Raw genomic sequence first — 8,110 nt, forward strand, 5'->3', positions numbered from 1 at the left:
CTCTGTTGATGCTCAACCATGTTTCCTTTCCTAAACCTAACCTACGTAAGTTTATGTTTAGTACATAACTTAATGTTAAGTAAGTAATGTGACGACGCCCAACGATGTTTCTTTTCCTGAACCTAACCTATGTAAGTTTACGTTTAGCACATAAATTTACGTTAAAGTGATAGTTCAGGTTTTTGGACATGAAGTTGTGTGAAACGCTGACCATCTGTAGCTCTGATGTGACGGTGTGACTACTCTCAACGAGCCTCCTGCTCTGAGAAATCGCCCGTAGCTTACCGGAGAAAAAGTAGTTCTGAAGATGTACGGGGGACATGTAACCAAAAGGTTTTAAGCTACAAAAAAGTATGCATGTGTTTTGTTACACTATTTCAATAATTTCAAAACATCCCCGCATTATGTCAGACCTCGCTATCAATTGGGACTATTTTCTGGCCAGTATCACTCTGCCGTGCAGGCCCGCAAGACAGTACGGCAACAGAAATCAATAAGACAGTTCATCACCACGCTGTGCAGGTGCGCAGGATAGCAACGGCTAATGAAAACTTCATCGGCTGTTTCCAACAGAGAACCAGTAGGCTATTATTAGTGAGGAAAAAGATGTACTAGTCCTATATATACCTACTACTACAGCGCAAACACCGGCTCAGGCTCACGACACACCCTCGTCAGCTGCTGTAGGTAGACAGAGGAATACCAAAATGGTGTAAACAGCTGTGGGAATAATAACATCGCCGGCTCCCAATTCCATCGGTTTCCTGTTACAGATGTAACCCGTAGGCAACTTTGGCTTGTGTCAACTGGGATGAATCTTGCTACCAAGCCGGCGAGGGTGAAGCAACTGCATGTATGTCAGGCTCACTTCAGCTGCCCACAGATCCCGACGGACAGAGAAAACGCAATTTCCACACTGCTGTGCCCAAAGAGAGATATATTACCTAAAACCAGACTATATAACGATGTCTGTAACTGATTGTCTGTAAAACAACATGTTTGATTGAACTAATAGCCTGTTGTGTTGTGGAGAGTACATTATACGCGGCCTCGTTTTACCGTCGGCATTTAGTTTATTATATTAGGCGAACTGCAAAATCCGTGACATGAGTAATCAATCACACAGAAATCTGAATTCATATATGATTATGACCAGTCTCTGCTTTGTTCTGGTGGTGGGTTAGCCAAAGTTGCCTACAGGTTACACCTGTAACAGGAAACCGATGGAGTTGGGAGCCAGCGATGTTATTATTCCCACAGCTGGGGAAATCACAAGTTCGCACCATTTTGGTATTCCTCTGTTTACCTACAGCAGCTGACGAGGGTGTGTCGTGAGCCTGAGCCGGTGTTTGCGTTGTAGTAGTAGGTATATATAGGGCTAGTACATCTTTTTCCTCACTAATAATAGCCTACTGGTTCTCTGTTGGAAACAGCCGATGAAGTTTTCATTAGCCGTTGCTATTCTGCGCACCTGCACGGCGTGGTGATGAACTGTCTGATTGATTTCTGTTGGCGTGCTGTCTTGCGGGCCTGCACGGCGGAGTGATACTGGCCAGAAAATAGTCCCAATTAATAGCAAGGTCTGACGTAATGCGGGGATGTTTTAAAATTATTGAAATAGTGTAACAAAATACATGCATACTTTTTTTGTAGCTTAAAACCTTTTGGTTACGTGTCCCCCGTACATCTTCAGAACTACTTTTTCTCCGGTAAGCTACGGGCGATTTGTCAGAGCAGGAGGCTCATTGAGAGTAGTCACACCGTCACATCAGAGCTACAGATGGTCAGCGTTTCACACAACTTCATGTCCAAAAACCTGAACTATCACTTTAACATAAATTTATGTACTAAACGTAAACTTACGTAGGTTAGGTTTAGGAAAGGAAACGTGGTTGAGGATCACATTACTTAACGTTAAGTTATGTACTTAACATAAACTTACGGAAGTTAGGTTTAGGGAAAGAAACATGGTTGGGCGTCGTCACATTACATACTTAACGTAAAGTTATGAACCTAATGTGAACTTACATAGGTTAGGTTATGGAAAAGAAAGATGGCTTAGCATCTTCACATTAGTTACTTCACATAAAGTTACGTACTTAAATGTAAACTTACGTAGGTTAAGTTTAGGAAAAGCAACATAGCTGGGCATTGACACATTACATACTTAACGTAAAGTTATGTACTTAATGTAAACTTATGTAGATTACATTTAGGAAAAGAAACATGGTTGGGCGTCGTCACATTATTACTTAACGTAAATGTATGTACTAAACATAAACTTACATAGGTTAGGTTCAGGAAAAGAAACATGGTTGGGCGTGGTCACATTATTTACTTAACGTTAAGTTACGTACTAAACATAAACTTACGTAGGTTAAGTTTAGGAAAAGCAACATAGCTGGGCGTTGACACATTACATACTTAACGTAAAGTTATGTACTTAATGTAAACTTATGTAGATTACATTTAAGAAAAGAAACATGGTTGGGCGTCGTCACATTACATACTTAACGAAAAGTTATGTACTTCATGTGACGTAATGCGTCATTCAGTTTAGGAAACTAAAGTTATGTAGGTAAGGTTTTTTCGAAAATAAACATGGTGATGACGTACCTTAAAATAATACAGAGTTCACTTGGTTTCACAGGGGACACAGTCACCGGTCTCCTGGGGGGAAGTCCTGTGTTTGTTTTACCCTCCTGTCATCCCAGCCTTCCCTTATTACACAGACTTTTTCTCTTTATACTGCTTTCTTTACTTCCATCAGCACACTGGTCATGTGATTATGACCTGCCTGATTACATGGGTCATATAATAATTCTGGTGCTGTATTTTTTGTATGTACACTGTACGTATGAACAGATCATGAGAACCACCTGGATAATGTCTGCATGCTCAAACCCTGACTCTGAAACAGTTTGTCTCTCCCTCCATATTACTCTGCTTTTTAATATGCATATACTTCATATTCAGTCTTTAGCAATGTCCACTAAAGCTATGAATGAGCCGATAATGAGGGTGCATCAATGAGTTATGGAAGACATTTTGGCATTTGTAGAAAAAATGTGATTGCAAGACTGAGGAGGAAGTTTTCGTTTGAAATCCCTAAAGTTTGTATATGAGGCATCAGGTGGTACAACTAATTAGCTTTTCAATAAAAAAAAAGAACAATTATTCTTCCACCACATCCACCACATTTTTTTAATCTTTTCAGTTAATATATAAAATATAACAATAGAACATTTGGGAAAAGCATGGAAGAACTGAAATTGCACTTTAAGTAGTAAAAGCTCTTGGATGATCTGATGTATAACGTAGAGTAACCTTTGCAACTTTGAGATCAGAAGGAACAATACCAGTTTCCATGGACACCGCAAAAATATGTGGTAATGGCTTCATTGTTGAGCTTGTTACCATCCCCAACAACAGATGCACTAATTCCATCATGACCTGGAGCGGAAATTTTTGGCTCCATCATAATATCATTTATCTCTTTGTTGTCAGCAGGATCAAAAAGAAAAGCAACCTCTTATATAATCAGTTGGACTGCCATTGGTATTACCATTCTTTTTAGAAATGGAAATTCCCCACTCACAAAAACTCATTAAACTTTCAAAAACAAACAAATCAAAGGGATGTGTGATGGATGCTTTCCAAGCCGAAAAACTAGGTGGAAATTTTGTGGATGTTTTTTTTTGTTTTCTTTTGAAGTAACTGATTTAACAATATTCAATGTAGATTAATATTACTTGCAGAGTTCTTAAATCATCAACTTTTTTTTTGCTCTAAGGAGATTCTTATATTTACTTTATACATCTTAACATTTGCAAGATTAAGGGTGTAGGACATAGGATATATCTTTTATAAAGTTTGTTTTTTATATTAGGAGAAATTTGCAAGCAAGCAGTAAACCTTCATTTTGTTACAATTTAAATAAAATGGGAAAAACACCATGAGTGGGCTGTGATAACAACAGCATCACTGCAATGCCGCAGTCATGTGACACTACCATGATGATGAGGTCATCACTGTCATCAGCACAGGTTTTTTTGAACAAATATAATAAATTAAAAATGCATTACTTTGGCTCTCACTGGAAGTGAGTCATGAGTAATCAAAGCCGTGCCACCGATGTGAAAATATCAAAGGGGGATTTATACTTGTGCAGCAGAGCCTACACCATAGCCTAGGCACGTGGGCTACGCTGTTGTGAGCATTTATACTTGTGTGGTGGTGTGTCGGTGTCACTCTGCAGGTTTTTTTTTTGTTTTTTTTTAAGATTATTTTTTTGGGCTTTTTTGCCTTTAATGGACAGGACAGAGTGAAGATTGTGAAGTGGGGAGAGAGAGAGAGAGAGAGAGAGAGAGAGTAGGGGGACGACATGCAGAAAAAGGGTTGCAAGCCGGAGTTGAACTCACAACCACTGCAGCGAAGAATCACCTCTATACGACACTATCCACTAAACTACCAATGCCCCGTCACTCTGCAGTTTCACCTCCAAAAACTAGTCGGCATGTGTAGTTTCTGTGAAGTGCTGTAAAGTTTAGTTGATTCAAAACACATATTAAACATGGCTTAAAAGAGACAATTTCAAACACAAGTACACAAATCAGCTTCACTATAACTCGCAGCATTCACAGACAAAGCACTTGTCTTTTGCTTTTACACTGTATAAATTAGCCTAGCTTCTGGTGGGATAATAGCTCTCTAAGATATGACAGAGTCTGACCATTTAGAGCGTTTTAAGTTAGGAGAAGGATTTTGAATTCAGTTCTGGATTTTACAGGGAGCCAGCGCAGAGAAGCTAAAAAAGGAGAAATGTCATCTTGTTTCTTAGTTCCTGTCAGTACACATGCCGCTGTGTTCTGGAATGGACTCATCCACTACGCCCCCTTATATTACATTGTTGACCCGCCATGTTTCCCCCTGTTATAATAATAATATAATATAATAATGGTGACTAGCCGGGTATCATGCCAACGTGAAAGGATGGCTTTTTTCTTTCTTTTTTTTTTTGGTCTGACGCTGGAGGTCACTGCCCAAGTGCTGGTATTCAATGATTTCAGAATGAGACTGGGTTGTCCACCCATACACCCGTTCAACCACTGACCAGTGCCATTGATCGCATGCACAACGACTGGCACAGAAAAACACTTGAACATAAATCAGCATGACAAGAACTACCTTAAATGACAGGAACCTTCTTTGGGAAAAAAAAGTAATCTGATGTGCACTTAAATTTTTTAGTTTGACCCATCCCCCATTCACTATGTGAAAGGAATGGGGTTTGCGGCCAGTCACCAGGGGGCCATCGAGATGTTTTGGCTTCGCTTTTGGAGAGCTGTCATGCTGTTCATTATGCTATGGTTTCTAATCTCTAAAACTACCCACAGGAGTATTTCATCATTACAGGTAAGATGACGGAATAGCTTGTATATGACCATTAACAGCTACAGTTTTAAACAAGTAATTAATGTTGTGAAATGGTTGCAGTTGCACCAAAACTCCTTGTTTAGGTTAGAGAAAAGATCATGGTTTGACCTAAAATAAGAACATTTGGTAAACTGCCAAACCACAGGAATAAGTTGCATTTTCACTAGTGAGAACTAATCTATGTGGTCACAGCTCTACAACATATTAACTATATGCCTTTAATCATAACTGTCCGACAGGTAGGAGGAAAAATCATCAACAGCTCTCATGAGCTCCTGCATCCTGACGGGAACAACGTGCCCTAAATAAAATGTCCACAATTAAGCTTTGCACAACACACTTGCTCAGGTGGAGCACGTATTGAGCTGCAAATTTTTCTTCAGGAAAAAGTGCTATGGATTTCTTAATATACAGCACAAACATACAAAGCAGACTCTAGCTTTTTTCATTCTAATAAAGTATCTCTTTTATTAAGTGTCTGGCAGTTTGAGCTAATATGGAAAAATGATTTCTAACAGCTGAGAGAATTAGCTGTGTGCATGTGTGTTTATATCCTCCACAGTGTTTATAGTCAACAGAGGCCTCCCTAAATCAGTCTAACGAGATTTTCTCCCATTGGATATTCTCCTGTCTGATTAGAGTCGGGGATAATTGTCACTGCCACAGAGGAGAGATGACGAGAATACAAATTGTCGCTGGAAGAGAGGGGGGAGTGAGAATTGATTGCTATCGCTAAAAGAGAGAAAATTACCAACTTAAGCAGAACTGATTGGTGTCCTGCTGAAGGGAAGGCTTCACTTCAATAATCAAATCACATTCATACTTTAGAGCCAGTGGAATCACATTAACAGAGTCTGTAATGTCCTCACTATATAAAAATAACTCGGCACCAACAAACCCACAGAAATTAGGGGTTCTGGTAAGAGTCTCCATGAAATTAGATGGTACAGTTCTTCTTTTCTCCAAGGACCCTTGACTGAAAAAGCTCCAGATGATTTCCCTGGAAGAATATTCTGCCTTTCAGGCGACTGTGATATGCACTTTGGCTGTGATTCCCAGTTGGCCGAGTTAGGTTATGCTGAGATAGGATGGGGAGAACTATTCATATTCACACATGGACTGCAAGTCTACTTTACTCAGACTTTCAACAAAATGTTGAAATCAGTGTACTGCAGCACAAACCCCCAGGATACTACTTTTCATTTGAATGTTTTTCAGTGGTTTTCCCCCCATAAAGTCCCATATCATCACTTTAAAAACATGCTAATGTTACCCCCCTGAATGGGGGAAGATATAACTTGAGTTAAAAACACAAGCGACTGTTCAGCTCTCAAGTCAGTAGTTTTAATAACTGAGAGCCAGTCCAATAGCACCCCCTACAGGTTCTATACCGGAAATGACTTCACTAACTAAATTCTTCTGTCTGTCAAAATAAGACCACAGAATAGGAAGTAATATGAAAAACACAGTTTACAGAACATACAAATTAAGAGCATGTTACTTTATACTTTATATAGCAACCACTACACTAAGGATCAAGTATTGTTAGGTTGTATCATTGTACTATGAGTACTGATGTCATAAAGAGATAAGTCACAGCTGGAAAGATGTTTTTTTCACAAAACTGCGCTGTCTATAAAGTAGGAAGACAGAAATACTTTTGTAATTGGTGGTACAACAGAAGAAAAGGGCTGTGGCATTTGCTTTTGCTGAAGAGGGAGAAAACCTACAATTACCAGAATGCACTTGCGCCCTTCCTGACCAATAAATGTTCCTAGTGGGTGATGTAATGTGACTTATCTGAAAACAATATGGTGGCTGTCTGGTAACAAACAGTCTCATATTACAGTTTAACGGTGAGCTAAAATGTTTCTGAAAATATTTGTGGTAAGAAATGGGGAACACAGTGGGAGAATCTTGGTTTATATTTGATCAGCGCTGCTTAGTTTTACTGTTTGAAGTTTTTTCTGCCTCTGGGTGTTTCTCAAAGTCAAGGAAGGATCCTCAAATGGCCGAATTTCAAGAATGCTACGTCATCGACCCCGCTGAAGGACTGTTCCAACATCAAGGATCCTTCCGGATTTCCCTAAAAGTCACGTGACTTTGAAAATACTGCTATATTTGTTAAAATAGTACAACAACATTAGAGAGTGCCAACATTATCATAGAACCCTGAAACCCTCTCAGTCTGCTGAGGGTTGACGTACACCCGGGGACACTCTTTAGTCTGTTCCAATGTGTGTTCACTGAATGCTAGAGGGACTCTTGCCTCTGTAGGATCCTTCCTTGAGAGGACCCATCCTCCCAGGGAAGGATCCCTGACTTTGAGAAACACCCTCTGTTTTTACAATACAGGATATGGTGCCCTCTTCCTGTTGACAGTGCTCATATTACAGCCAAAAAAATGCACTAAAATATGTTTCTGAAGACATTTTAGGTTAAATATAGGCAACACTAACAGAATCTTGGTTTATACTGGTTTAGCACTGCCTTACTTTACTGTTTGTCGGTGTTTCATCTGATTTATTCATTTCGATTCTCTTTGTGTCCATGTGGCAGTCATAAAGAAATGCAAAAGTGCAACTTGTAGTTTGAGCAGCAGACTACGAGCTAGCCAAAATCCCCTGGATGACAAGAAATGCATAATTCCAGATTTTCGCCGGCAAATGAGCAG

This window comes from Epinephelus lanceolatus, chromosome 15 (assembly GCF_041903045.1).
Source record: "Epinephelus lanceolatus isolate andai-2023 chromosome 15, ASM4190304v1, whole genome shotgun sequence".
Lineage (NCBI taxonomy): Eukaryota > Metazoa > Chordata > Actinopteri > Perciformes > Serranidae > Epinephelus > Epinephelus lanceolatus.